Source organism: Chiloscyllium punctatum, chromosome 13, assembly GCF_047496795.1.
Source record: "Chiloscyllium punctatum isolate Juve2018m chromosome 13, sChiPun1.3, whole genome shotgun sequence".
NCBI lineage: Eukaryota > Metazoa > Chordata > Chondrichthyes > Orectolobiformes > Hemiscylliidae > Chiloscyllium > Chiloscyllium punctatum.
The window spans coordinates 76924689-76939407 of NC_092751.1; the positions used below are offsets into that span (position 1 = coordinate 76924689).

A 14719-nucleotide genomic window follows, 5' to 3' on the forward strand; every position below is an offset into this window, starting at 1 on the left:
ACTGACCAAATGAGCCGTGATCTCATTGAAAGCTGCCGCTGACTTGAGTGAAATGTTTCCATCTCCATTCATACCTTTGCTGTCATTTGTAAGGTGCGAGACACCAATGTCAAAGAAGAAAAGCACAAAGTTAGGAAAAGATATTTGCAGCAAAATTGAGTCAAAATTATTTATTGAAAGGAAAATCACACTTGGCAATTTGCTCGATCTCTTTGCGAACATGACCAGCAGAGGTAATCAAGGGAGCTATTGATCTGAGTATTCTTGAACATGAAACAAACAAAGGTTAGTGACATATTCATTTCTTTATTTAGCGAACGAAATGGTCTTTCCTGATGGTTACAATGAAAGAGATGGTTCCCAATAAAAGACAGAGATTAAGTCGCTTGTAGATATACTTCAATGTGATACGATTCACTTTCAGCCCCTAATTACCCCAGAGATGGAGGGGGCGAGTTACTTTTCTTCACTCTTCAATTCCACTGCATGGAGGTACAGATATGAAACCGCCAGAGATGGAGTTCTTGAATTGGGAACCAGCGACACTGAAGGAACTCGGCAGGAGTGAGGACTGCAGATGCTGGAAACCTGATTTTAGATCAGAAAATGCTGGAAAAGCACAGCAGCATCCGAGGAGCAGGAAAGTCGATGTTTCTGTTGCCAGTCTTTCTGCGTTCCGCAAACAATTTTCGTTTTAGGCTCAGATTTCCAGCAACTGCAGCTATTTGTATTATGTTAACATTCATAATGTTTTGGACAAAACCAATGACCTGCTAGCATCGGAAAATCGGCAGAAGTACTGGTACACCGATATGTTAGCTGAACAATACAACCATTCCATGAGCGGGAATACGATCCGGGCCACGGTGCTGAGAGTACCGAATCTTCACAAGTAAATAACAAGACAAGGCGATAGATACTATCGTATTTAGTGTAAATAAAACACCCTTTATGAACATTTTCGTTGCAGATTATTTTCAACTTGTCTTCGTAGATTTACAAAGTGGGAAAAGGCCATTCCGCCTGATCAGAGAGCCATCTATTCCAGTCGCAGTTTCCAACTTTGGCCCAAAGTGTCGTGTGTTCTAATGTTCCCAGGGCAAATGTCAATGACTTTATCCTGTGTTCTTAAATGGCACAGATGTATGACACTTCCACAACGACTTGTCACTCTTTTGAGGAACTCATGCTAATTTTCACCCACAAAGGCACCCCCAAACCGACAGAGGTCTCCGTTGTGGTGAGCTGGAATTTGAAATGGACAATAAGACAAATGCAAGTTTTAAATGCGGAAGCACAGAAGCGACGTCCTGGCAGGGCTTTGCAGGGGAGCGTCAACGAGGGGCACAGTTAAAGCGAGACATTCCCCACGTACCAGGTAGGACTCGACCCTACAATCTTCTGATCTGAAGTCAGACGCGTTATCCATTACGCTACTGGCTCAATAGACACGCACAGCCACGGCAGAATGTCGATATGTAATGCCATGGACTTTCACGGAATCAGAATTAAAAAGGTGAACAAGCAGCGAAGATAATCACCAACACTGCTTCACTTCGAAGTTTCCAATTTGTGAAGCAGTGCCTTTCACTGGCAAAGGAGAAACATTTGTCCAGAGCTGCCTGCTTCAGGGTCGCCTCCTTCTCTGCTGGAAGTGCCCATCGTTTTATTCACATTCACGACGCGATTTCATGATCTACTCCAGTGAAAACGTGTCATGGTGTCGTCTAAGCAAGACCCTGCCGAAACTCAGCGAGAGACATCTGCTCATTTCGAGCTCAGGATGTGGAATTAGACGAGCTGCGTGACAACTTTTATTGGCGCCGCCACTTCACTGCATATTAGCGGCTCAAAACGAGCCGTTGTTAGCATCAGCTTGATTTGTACCTTCCTGCAGTGCATTTGCTAAACAACATCAGATAGATCCCATCCGGCCCAGCTGACTTATCTATTTTCACACTCTGCAGTATTTCTAATATCTCTTCATTGTGAACCTCAATCTCTTCTAGTCTAGACGCAAGTATCTCTGTATCTTCCTCGCCAACATTTTCATTATCTATAGCGAACTCTGTCGAAAAATATTTATTTAGTGCTTCCTCTATCTCCACTGACTCCACACACGACTTCCCACTAGTATCCTTGATTGTCCCAAATTTAACTCTCGTCATTCTTTTATTCCTGACATACCTATGGAAAGCCTTAGCGTTAACCCTGATCCTATCTGCCAACAACTTCTCATGTCTCCTCCTGGCTCTTCCCAGCTCTCTTTTTAGGTCTTTCCTGAGATCGTTGGAAACCTCGAGCGCTCTAACTGAGTTTTCACGTTTTGTCCTAACATAAGACTTCTTGTTCTTCTTGACCAGGGATTCCACTTCCTTAGTAAACCACGGCTCACGCGTTCTATATCTTCCTCCCTGCCTGACAGGTACATACTTATCGAGGACACACAGGAGCTTTTCCTTGAATAAGCTTCACATTTTTAATGTGCTCACCCCCTACAGTTTCCTACCCAACTCTGCGCTTCCTAAATCTTACCTCATTGCATCGTGATTTCCCTTCCACCAGCTGAAACTCTTGCTCCGTGGAGTACACCTATCCCTTTCCATCACGAAAGTAAACCTGAGAGAATTGTGATCGCTGTCTCCACAGTGCTCACCTACTTCCAAATCTAAAACCTGGCCAGGCTCGTTACCCAGTACTAAATCGAAAGTGGCTTCTTCCCTTGAAGGCATGTCTACATACTGTGTCAGGAAGCCCTCCCGCACACACTGGACAAAAACTGACCCATCTATCGTACTCGTACTGTCGTGATCTCAGTCAATATTTGGATATTGTCTTGAGTGTTCCAGAGTTTTTCATTGTCCCACCGTCCAGATGAAGTTTGTATTGCTCACGTACGGGAGCGATAATTCTTTCAATGTCTCAGATCAATTCCTGTGCCGAGAACATCAGAGTCAATGTCCCTTCCTCTACTCGGACTGACAATTTACACTTCTTCAATCTCCTGTGATTCCATTTCCCAAAGAGTTTCTCAAGATTTCCAAAGCTGGAGCCTAAATTATATGGTTTGCTTCCTAAACATTTTTCCAACTGCCAACTGACAATATGTTCAGAGTATCTCTTCACAATCCTCTGGCTTTTCCATGTCCAGGGATGAGAAGTCCCATTTGGTGGAGAGAGTTCCTAGGCTGGTGAGTTTCACTTTGGAACAAAGATGGTTAAGTGGCAATTTCCTGCGGTTGTTTGTAATGATGGGAGACGGAGCGGTGGGGAATGAGCACTCTGACGAGCAAGAGGAAGTGTTGCCAATGACCAGAGTCAGAGAACAGAGGACAAGGGATTAATGGAATCTAATGAAAAGCAGCACTTCTGCTCAGGGCGTTCAATAACAACTGCAGAAACCCGATGTGTCGAGCAGTGTATCTGGAAAGAGAAAAAGAGATAATGTTTTAAATGTGGAGCATTTCTGATGAAGAACTCGAGTTTCTCAAGTCTAATCAAATTACAGGCCTGGTTTGCAAAACGGGCTTTCTGAACTTTGAATTGTTCCAGCAGCAAAGCACGGAAAACATAGTCAGCAGGATTCGAACCTACGTGGGGAAACCCCAATGGATTTCTAATCCATCGCCTTAACCACTCGGCCATGACTACAGACGGCACCGCGACCTGAGCACTGACCAAATCAGCCGTGATCTCATTGAAAGCTGCCGCTGACTTGAGTGAAATGTTTCCATCTCCATTCATACCTTTGCTGTCATTTGTAAGGTGCGAGACACCAATGTCAAAGAAGAAAAGCACAAAGTTAGGAAAAGATATTTGCAGCAAAATTGAGTCAAAATTATTTATTGAAAGGAAAATCACACTTGGCAATTTGCTCGATCTCTTTGCGAACATGACCAGCAGAGGTAATCAAGGGAGCTATTGATCTGAGTATTCTTGAACATGAAACAAACAAAGGTTAGTGACATATTCATTTCTTTATTTAGCGAACGAAATGGTCTTTCCTGATGGTTACAATGAAAGAGATGGTTCCCAATAAAAGACAGAGATTAAGTCGCTTGTAGATATACTTCAATGTGATACGATTCACTTTCAGCCCCTAATTACCCCAGAGATGGAGGGGGTGAGTTACTTTTCTTCACTCTTCAATTCCACAGCATGGAGGTACAGATATGAAACCGCCAGAGATGGAGTTCTTGAATTGGGAACCAGCGACACTGAAGGAACTCGGCAGGAGTGAGGACTGCAGATGCTGGAAACCTGATTTTAGATCAGAAAATGCTGGAAAAGCACAGCAGCATCCGAGGAGCAGGAAAGTCGATGTTTCTGTTGCCAGTCTTTCTGCGTTCCGCAAACAATTTTCGTTTTAGGCTCAGATTTCCAGCAACTGCAGCTATTTGTATTATGTTAACATTCATAATGTTTTGGACAAAACCAATGACCTGCTAGCATCGGAAAATCGGCAGAAGTACTGGTACACCGATATGTTAGCTGAACAATACAACCATTCCATGAGCGGGAATACGATCCGGGCCACGGTGCTGAGAGTACCGAATCTTCACAAGTAAATAACAAGACAAGGCGATAGATACTATCGTATTTAGTGTAAATAAAACACCCTTTATGAACATTTTCGTTGCAGATTATTTTCAACTTGTCTTCGTAGATTTACAAAGTGGGAAAGGCCATTCCGCCTGATCAGAGAGCCATCTATTCCAGTCGCAGTTTCCAACTTTGGCCCAAAGTGTCGTGTGTTCTAATGTTCCCAGGGCAAATGTCAATGACTTTATCTTGTGTTCTTAAATGGCACAGATGTATGACACTTCCACAACGACTTGTCACTCTTTTGAGGAACTCATGCTCATTTTCACCCACAAAGGCACCCCCAAACCGACAGAGGTCTCCGTTGTGGTGAGCTGGAATTTGAAATGGACAATAAGACAAATGCAAGTTTTAAATGCGGAAGCACAGAAGCGACGTCCCAACAGGGCTTGGCAGGGGAGCGCCAACGAGGGGCACGGTTAAAGTGAGACATTCCCCACGAGCCAGGTAGGACCCGCACCTACAATCTTCGGTTCTGAAGTCAGATGCGTTATCCATTACTCTACTGGCCCAAGAGACACGCGCAACAACGGCAGAATGTCGATATGTAATGCCATGGACTTTCACGGAATCAGAATTAAAAAGGTGAACAAGCAGCGAAGATAATCACCAACACTGCTTCACTTCGAAGTTTCCAATTTGTGAAGCAGTGCCTTTCACTGGCAAAGGAGAAACATTTGTCCAGAGCTGCCTGCTTCAGGGTCGCCTCCTTCTCTGCTGGAAGTGCCCATCATTTTATTCACATTCACGACGCGATTTCATGATCTACTCCAGTGAAAACGTGTCATGGTGTCGTCTAAGCAAGACCCTGCCGAAACTCAGCGAGAGACATCTGCTCATTTCGAGCTCAGGATGTGGAATTAGACGAGCTGCGTGACACCTTTTATTGGCGCCGCCACTTCACTGCAAATTAGCGGCTCAAAACGAGCCGTTGTTAGCATCAGCTTGATTTGTACCTTCCTGCAGTGCATTTGCTAAACAACATCAGATAGATCCCATCCGGCCCAGCTGACTTATCTATTTTCACACTCTGCAGTATTTCTAATATCTCTTCCTTGTGAACCTCAATCTCTTCTAGTCTAGACGCAAGTATCTCTGTATCTTCCTCGCCAACATTTTCATTATCTATAGCGAACTCTGTCGAAAAATATTTATTTAGTGCTTCCTCTATCTCCACTGACTCCACACACGACTTCCCACTATTATCCTTGATTGTCCCAAATTTAACTCTCGTCATTCTTTTATTCCTGACATACCTATGGAAAGCCTTAGCGTTAACCCTGATCCTATCTGCCAACAACTTCTCATGTCTCCTCCTGGCTCTTCCCAGCTCTCTTTTTAGGTCTTTCCTGAGATCGTTGGAAACCTCGAGCGCTCTAACTGAGTTTTCACGTTTTGTCCTAACATAAGACTTCTTGTTCTTCTTGACCAGGGATTCCACCTTCCTTAGTAAACCACGGCTCACGCGTTCTATATCTTCCTACCTGCCTGACAGGTACATACTTATCGAGGACACACAGGAGCTTTTCCTTGAATAAGCTTCACATTTTTAATGTGCTCACCCCCTACAGTTTCCTACCCAAATCTGCGCTTCCTAAATCTTACCTCATTGCATCGTGATTTCCCTTCCACCAGCTGAAACTCTTGCTCCGTGGAGTACACCTATCCCTTTCCATCACGAAAGTAAACCTGAGAGAATTGTGATCGCTGTCTCCACAGTGCTCACCTACTTCCAAATCTAAAACCTGGCCAGGCTCGTTACCCAGTACTAAATCGAAAGTGGCTTCTTCCCTTGAAGCCATGTCTACATACTGTGTCAGGAAGCCCTCCCGCACACACTGGACAAAAACTGACCCATCTATCGTACTCGTACTGTCGTGATCTCAGTCAATATTTGGATATTGTCTTGAGTGTTCCAGAATTTTTCATTGTCCCACCGTCCAGATGAAGTTTGTATTGCTCACGTACGGGAGCGAGAATTCTTTCAATGTCTCAGATCAATTCCAGTGCCGAGAACATCAGAGTCAATGTCCCTTCCTCTACTCGGACTGACAACTTACACTTCTTCAATCTCCTGTGATTCCATTTCCCAAAGAGTTTCTCAAGATTTCCAAAGCTGGAGCCTAAATTATATGGTTTGCTTCCTAAACATTTTTCCAACTGCCAACTGACAATATGTTCACAGTATCTCTTCACAATCCTCTGGCTTTTCCATGTCCAGGGATGAGAAGTCCCATTTGGTGGAGAGAGTTCCTAGGCTGGTGAGTTTCACTTTGGAACAAAGATGGTTAAGTGGCAATTTCCTGCGGTTGTTTGTAATGATGGGAGACGGAGCGGTGGGGAATGAGCACTCTGACGAGCAAGAGGAAGTGTTGCCAATGACCAGAGTCAGAGAACAGAGGACAAGGGATTAAAGGAATCTAATGAAAAGCAGCACTTCTGCTCAGGGCGTTCAATAACAACTGCAGAAACCCGATGTGTCGAGCAGTGTATCTGGAAAGAGAAACAGAGATAATGTTTTAAATGTGGAGCATTTCTGATGAAGAACTCGAGTTTCTCAAGTCTAATCAAATTACAGGCCTGGTTTGCAAAACAGCCTTTCTGAACTTTGAATTGTTCCAGCAGCAAAGCACGGATAACGTAGACAGCAGGATTCGAACCTACATGGGGAAACCCCAATGGATTTCTAATCCATCGCCTTAACCACTCGGCCACGACTAAAGACGGCACCGCGCCCTGAGCACTGACCAAATCAGTCGTGATCTCATTGAAAGCTGCCGCTGACTTGAGTGAAATGTTTCCATCTCCATTCATACCTTTGCTGTCATTTGTAAGGTGCGAGACACCAATGTCAAAGAAGAAAAGCACAAAGTTAGGAAAAGATATTTGCAGCAAAATTGAGTCAAAATTATTTATTGAAAGGAAAATCACACTTGGCAATTTGCACGATCTCTTTGCGAACATGACCAGCAGAGGTAATCAAGGGAGCTATTGATCTGAGTATTCTTGGACATGAAACAAACAAAGGTTAGTGACATATTCATTTCTTTATTTAGCGAACGAAATGGTCTTTCCTGATGGTTACAATGAAAGAGATGGTTCCCAATAAAAGACAGAGATTAAGTCGCTTGTAGATATACTTCAATGTGATACGATTCACTTTCAGCCCCTAATTACCCCAGAGATGGAGGGGGTGAGTTACTTTTCTTCACTCTTCAATTCCACAGCATGGAGGTACCGATATGAAACCGCCAGAGATGGAGTTCTTGAATTGGGAACCAGCGACACTGAAGGAACTCGGCAGGAGTGAGGACTGCAGATGCTGGAAACCTGATTTTAGATCAGAAAATGCTGGAAAAGCACAGCAGCATCCGAGGAGCAGGAAAGTCGATGTTTCTGTTGCCAGTCTTTCTGCGTTCCGCAAACAATTTTCGTTTTAGGCTCAGATTTCCAGCAACTGCAGCTATTTGTATTATGTTAACATTCATAATGTTTTGGACAAAACCAATGACCTGCTAGCATCGGAAAATCGGCAGAAGTACTGGTACACCGATATGTTAGCTGAACAATACAACCATTCCATGAGTGGGAATACGATCCGGGCCACGGTGCTGAGAGTACCGAATCTTCACAAGTAAATAACAAGACAAGGCGATAGATACTATCGTATTTAGTGTAAATAAAACACCCTTTATGAACATTTTCGTTGCAGATTATTTTCAACTTGTCTTCGTAGATTTACAAAGTGGGAAAAGGCCATTCCGCCTGCTCAGAGAGCCATCTATTCCAGTCGCAGTTTCCAACTTTGGCCCAAAGTGTCGTGTGTTCTAATGTTCCCAGGGCAAATGTCAATGACTTTATCCTGTGTTCTTAAATGGCACAGATGTATGACACTTCCACAACGACTTGTCACTCTTTTGAGGAACTCATGCTCATTTTCACCCACAAAGGCACCCCCAAACCGACAGAGGTCTCCGTTGTGGTGAGCTGGAATTTGAAATGGACAATAAGACAAATGCAAGTTTTAAATGCGGAAGCACAGAAGCGACATCCCAACAGGGCTTTGCAGGGGAGCGCCAACGAGGGGCACGGTTAAAGTGAGACATTCCCCACGAGCCAGGTAGGACTCGAACCTACAATCTTCTGATCCGAAGTCAGACGCGTTATCCATTACGCTACTGGCCCAATAGACACGTGCAGCTACGGCAGAATGTCGATATGTAATGCCATGGACTTTCACGGAATCAGAATTAAAAAGGTGAACAAGCAGCGAAGATAATCACCAACACTGCTTCACTTCGAAGTTTCCAATTTGTGAAGCAGTGCCTTTCACTGGCAAAGGAGAAACATTTGTCCAGAGCTGCCTGCTTCAGGGTCGCCTCCTTCTCTGCTGGAAGTGCCCATCGTTTTATTCACATTCACGACGCGATTTCATGATCTACTCCAGTGAAAACGTGTCATGGTGTCGTCTAAGCAAGACCCTGCCGAAACTCAGCGAGAGACATCTGCTCATTTCGAGCTCAGGATGTGGAATTAGACGAGCTGCGTGACACCTTTTATTGGCGCCGCCACTTCACTGCAAATTAGCGGCTCAAAACGAGCCGTTGTTAGCATCAGCTTGATTTGTACCTTCCTGCAGTGCATTTGCTAAACAACATCAGATAGATCCCATCCGGCCCAGCTGACTTATCTATTTTCACACTCTGCAGTATTTCTAATATCTCTTCCTTGTGAACCTCAATCTCTTCTAGTCTAGACGCAAGTATCTCTGTATCTTCCTCGCCAACATTTTCATTATCTATAGCGAACTCTGTCGAAAAATATTTATTTAGTGCTTCCTCTATCTCCACTGACTCCACACACGACTTCCCACTATTATCCTTGATTGTCCCAAATTTAACTCTCGTCATTCTTTTATTCCTGACATACCTATGGAAAGCCTTAGCGTTAACCCTGATCCTATCTGCCAACAACTTCTCATGTCTCCTCCTGGCTCTTCCCAGCTCTCTTTTTAGGTCTTTCCTGAGATCGTTGGAAACCTCGAGCGCTCTAACTGAGTTTACACGTTTTGTCCTAACATAAGACTTCTTGTTCTTCTTGACCAGGGATTCCACCTTCCTTAGTAAACCACGGCTCACGCGTTCTATATCTTCCTCCCTGCCTGACAGGTACATACTTATCGAGGACACACAGGAGCTTTTCCTTGAATAAGCTTCACATTTTTAATGTGCTCACCCCCTACAGTTTCCTACCCAACTCTGCGCTTCCTAAATCTTACCTCATTGCATCGTGATTTCCCTTCCACCAGCTGAAACTCTTGCTCCGTGGAGTACACCTATCCCTTTCCATCACGAAAGTAAACCTGAGAGAATTGTGATCGCTGTCTCCACAGTGCTCACCTACTTCCAAATCTAAAACCTGGCCAGGCTCGTTACCCAGTACTAAATCGAAAGTGGCTTCTTCCCTTGAAGCCATGTCTACATACTGTGTCAGGAAGCCCTCCCGCACACACTGGACAAAAACTGACCCATCTATCGTACTCGTACTGTCGTGATCTCAGTCAATATTTGGATATTGTCTTGAGTGTTCCAGATTTTTCATTGTCCCACCGTCCAGATGAAGTTTGTATTGCTCACGTACGGGAGCGAGAATTCTTTCAATGTCTCAGATCAATTCCTGTGCCGAGAACATCAGAGTCAATGTCCCTTCCTCTACTCGGACTGACAACTTACACTTCTTCAATCTCCTGTGATTCCATTTCCCAAAGAGTTTCTCAAGATTTCCAAAGCTGGAGCCTAAATTATATGGTTTGCTTCCTAAACATTTTTCCAACGGCCAACTGGCAATATGTTCACAGTATCTCTTCACAATCCTCTGGCTTTTCCATGTCCAGGGATGAGGAGTCCCATTTGGTGGAGAGAGTTCCTAGGCTGGTGAGTTTCACTTTGGAACAAAGATGGTTAAGTGGCAATTTCCTGCGGTTGTTTGTAATGATGGGAGACGGAGCGGTGGGGAATGAGCACTCTGACGAGCAAGAGGAAGTGTTGCCAATGACCAGAGTCAGAGAACAGAGGACAAGGGATTAAAGGAATCTAATGAAAAGCAGCACTTCTGCTCAGGGCGTTCAATAACAACTGCAGAAACCCGATGTGTCGAGCAGTGTATCTGGAAAGAGAAACAGAGATAATGTTTTAAATGTGGAGCATTTCTGATGAAGAACTCGAGTTTCTCAAGTCTCATCAAATTACAGGCATGGTTTGCAAAACACGTTTTCGGAACTTTGAACTGTTCCAGCAGCAAAGCACGGATAACGTAGTCAGCAGGATTCGAACCTACGCGGGGAAACCCCAATGGATTTCTAATTCATCGCCTTAACCACTCGGCCACGACTACAGACGGCACCGCACCCTGAGCACTGACCAAATCAGTCGTGATCTCATTGAAAGCTGCCGCTGACTTGAGTGAAATGTTTCCATCTCCATTCATACCTTTGCTGTCATTTGTAAGGTGCGAGACACCAATGTCAAAGAAGAAAAGCACAAAGTTAGGAAAAGATATTTGCAGCAAAATTGAGTCAAAATTATTTATTGAAAGGAAAATCACACTTGGCAATTTGCTCGATCTCTTTGCGAACATGACCAGCAGAGGTAATCAAGGGAGCTATTGATCTGAGTATTCTTGGACATGAAACAAACAAAGGTTAGTGACATATTCATTTCTTTATTTAGCGAACGAAATGGTCTTTCCTGATGGTTACAATGAAAGAGATGGTTCCCAATAAAAGACAGAGATCAAGTCGCTTGTAGATATACTTCAATGTGATACGATTCACTTTCAGCCCCTAATTACCCCAGAGATGGAGGGGGTGAGTTACTTTTCTTCACTCTTCAATTCCACAGCATGGAGGTACAGATATGAAACCGCCAGAGATGGAGTTCTTGAATTGGGAACCAGCGACACTGAAGGAACTCGGCAGGAGTGAGGACTGCAGATGCTGGAAACCTGATTTTAGATCAGAAAATGCTGGAAAAGCACAGCAGCATCCGAGGAACAGGAAAGTCGATGTTTCTGTTGCCAGTCTTTCTGCGTTCCGCAAACAATTTTCGTTTTAGGCTCAGATTTCCAGCAACTGCAGCTATTTGTATTATGTTAACATTCATAATGTTTTGGACAAAACCAATGACCTGCTAGCATCGGAAAATCGGCAGAAGTGCTGGTACACCGATATGTTAGCTGAACAATACAACCATTCCATGAGCGGGAATACGATCCGGGCCACGGTGCTGAGAGTACCGAATCTTCACAAGTAAATAACAAGACAAGGCGATAGATACTATCGTATTTAGTGTAAATAAAACACCCTTTATGAACATTTTCGTTGCAGATTATTTTCAACTTGTCTTCGTAGATTTACAAAGTGGGAAAAGGCCATTCCGCCTGATCAGAGAGCCATCTATTCCAGTCGCAGTTTCCAACTTTGGCCCAAAGTGTCGTGTGTTCTAATGTTCCCAGGGCAAATGTCAATGACTTTATCCTGTGTTCTTAAATGGCACAGATGTATGACACTTCCACAACGACTTGTCACTCTTTTGAGGAACTCATGCTCATTTTCACCCACAAAGGGAGACACACAGAAAGGCACCCCGAAACCGACAGAGGTCTCCGTTGTGGTGAGCTGGAATTTGAAATGGACAATAAGACAAATGCAAGTTTTAAATGCGGAAGCACAGAAGCGACGTCCCGGCAGGGGAGCGTCAACGAGGGGCACGGTTAAAGTGCGACATTCCCCACGAGCCAGGTAGGACTCGAACCTACAATCTTCTGATCCAAAGTCAGACGCGTTATCCATTACGCTACTGGCCCAATAGACACGTGCAGGTACGGCAGAATGTCGATATGTAATGCCATGGACTTTCACGGAATCAGAATTAAAAAGGTGAACAAGCAGCGAAGATAATCACCAACACTGCTTCACTTCGAAGTTTCCAATTTGTGAAGCAGTGCCTTTCACTGGCAAAGGAGAAACATTTGTCCAGAGCTGCCTGCTTCAGGGTCGCCTCCTTCTCTGCTGGAAGTGCCCATCGTTTTATTCACATTCACGACGCGATTTCATGATCTACTCCAGTGAAAACGTGTCATGGTGTCGTCTAAGCAAGACCCTGCCGAAACTCAGCGAGAGACATCTGCTCATTTCGAGCTCAGGATGTGGAATTAGACGAGCTGCGTGACACCTTTTATTGGCGCCGCCACTTCACTGCAAATTAGCGGCTCAAAACGAGCCGTTGTTAGCATCAGCTTGATTTGTACCTTCCTGCAGTGCATTTGCTAAACAACATCAGATAGATCCCATCCGGCCCAGCTGACTTATCTATTTTCACACTCTGCAGTATTTCTAATATCTCTTCCTTGTGAACCTCAATCTCTTCTAGTCTAGACGCAAGTATCTCTGTATCTTCCTCGCCAACATTTTCATTATCTATAGCGAACTCTGTCGAAAAATATTTATTTAGTGCTTCCTCTATCTCCACTGACTCCACACACGACTTCCCACTATTATCCTTGATTGTCCCAAATTTAACTCTCGTCATTCTTTTATTCCTGACATACCTATGGAAAGCCTTAGCATTAACCCTGATCCTATCTGCCAACAACTTCTCATGTCTCCTCCTGGCTCTTCCCAGCTCTCTTTTTAGGTCTTTCCTGAGATCGTTGGAAACCTCGAGCGCTCTAACTGAGTTTTCACGTTTTGTCCTAACATAAGACTTCTTGTTCTTCTTGACCAGGGATTCCACCTTCCTTAGTAAACCACGGCTCACGCGTTCTATATCTTCCTCCCTGCCTGACAGGTACATACTTATCGAGGACACACAGGAGCTTTTCCTTGAATAAGCTTCACATTTTTAATGTGCTCACCCCCTACAGTTTCCTACCCAACTCTGCGCTTCCTAAATCTTACCTCATTGCATCGTGATTTCCCTTCCACCAGCTGAAACTCTTGCTCCGTGGAGTACACCTATCCCTTTCCATCACGAAAGTAAACCTGAGAGAATTGTGATCGCTGTCTCCACAGTGCTCACCTACTTCCAAATCTAAAACCTGGCCAGGCTCGTTACCCAGTACTAAATCGAAAGTGGCTTCTTCCCTTGAAGCCATGTCTACATACTGTGTCAGGAAGCCCTCCCGCACACACTGGACAAAAACTGACCCATCTATCGTACTCGTACTGTCGTGATCTCAGTCAATATTTGGATATTGTCTTGAGTGTTCCAGAGTTTTTCATTGTCCCACCGTCCAGATGAAGTTTGTATTGCTCACGTACGGGAGCGAGAATTCTTTCAATGTCTCAGATCAATTCCTGTGCCGAGAACATCAGAGTCAATGTCCCTTCCTCTACTCGGACTGACAACTTACACTTCTTCAATCTCCTGTGATTCCATTTCCCAAAGAGTTTCTCAAGATTTCCAAAGCTGGAGCCTAAATTATATGGTTTGCTTCCTAAACATTTTTCCAACGGCCAACTGACAATATGTTCACAGTATCTCTTCACAATCCTCTGGCTTTTCCATGTCCAGGGATGAGGAGTCCCATTTGGTGGAGAGAGTTCCTAGGCTGGTGAGTTTCACTTTGGAACAAAGATGGTTAAGTGGCAATTTCCTGCGGTTGTTTGTAATGATGGGAGACGGAGCGGTGGGGAATGAGCACTCTGACGAGCAAGAGGAAGTGTTGCCAATGACCAGAGTCAGAGAACAGAGGACAAGGGATTAGAGGAATCTAATGAAAAGCAGCACTTCTGCTCAGGGCGTTCATTAACAACTGCAGAAACCCGATGTGTCGAGCAGTGTATCTGGAAAGAGAAACAGAGATAATGTTTTAAATGTGGAGCATTTCTGATGAAGAACTCGAGTTTCTCAAGTCTCATCAAATTACAGGCATGGTTTGCAAAACACGTTCTCGGAACTTTGAATTGTTCCAGCAGCAAAGCACGGATAACGTAGTCAGCAGGATTCGAACCTACGTGGGGAAACCCCAATGGATTTCTCATTCATCGCCTTAACCACTCGGCCATGACTACAGACGGCACCGCGCCCTGAGCACTGACCAAATCAGTCGTGATCTC

General features: G+C 44.4%; 6 non-coding genes across 6 annotated transcripts; all 6 read right to left on the bottom strand.

The window, feature by feature from the left end:
* Positions 1-3569: 3569 nt before the first annotated feature.
* trnas-aga (transfer RNA serine (anticodon AGA)) lies at positions 3570-3651 on the bottom strand. Its single transcript has one exon. It is a non-coding gene; the product is annotated as a tRNA-Ser (tRNA).
* A 3590-nt stretch (positions 3652-7241) lies between these two features.
* Positions 7242-7320, bottom strand: trnas-aga (transfer RNA serine (anticodon AGA)). The gene has a single exon. It is a non-coding gene; the product is annotated as a tRNA-Ser (tRNA).
* A 1394-nt stretch (positions 7321-8714) lies between these two features.
* trnar-ucg (transfer RNA arginine (anticodon UCG)) lies at positions 8715-8787 on the bottom strand. The gene has a single exon. It is a non-coding gene; the product is annotated as a tRNA-Arg (tRNA).
* Positions 8788-10913: 2126 nt separating this feature from the next.
* trnas-aga (transfer RNA serine (anticodon AGA)) lies at positions 10914-10995 on the bottom strand. Its single transcript has one exon. It is a non-coding gene; the product is annotated as a tRNA-Ser (tRNA).
* Positions 10996-12392: 1397 nt separating this feature from the next.
* On the bottom strand, positions 12393-12465 carry trnaq-uug (transfer RNA glutamine (anticodon UUG)). The gene has a single exon. It is a non-coding gene; the product is annotated as a tRNA-Gln (tRNA).
* Positions 12466-14592: 2127 nt separating this feature from the next.
* On the bottom strand, positions 14593-14674 carry trnas-aga (transfer RNA serine (anticodon AGA)). The gene has a single exon. It is a non-coding gene; the product is annotated as a tRNA-Ser (tRNA).
* Positions 14675-14719: the final 45 nt, after the last annotated feature.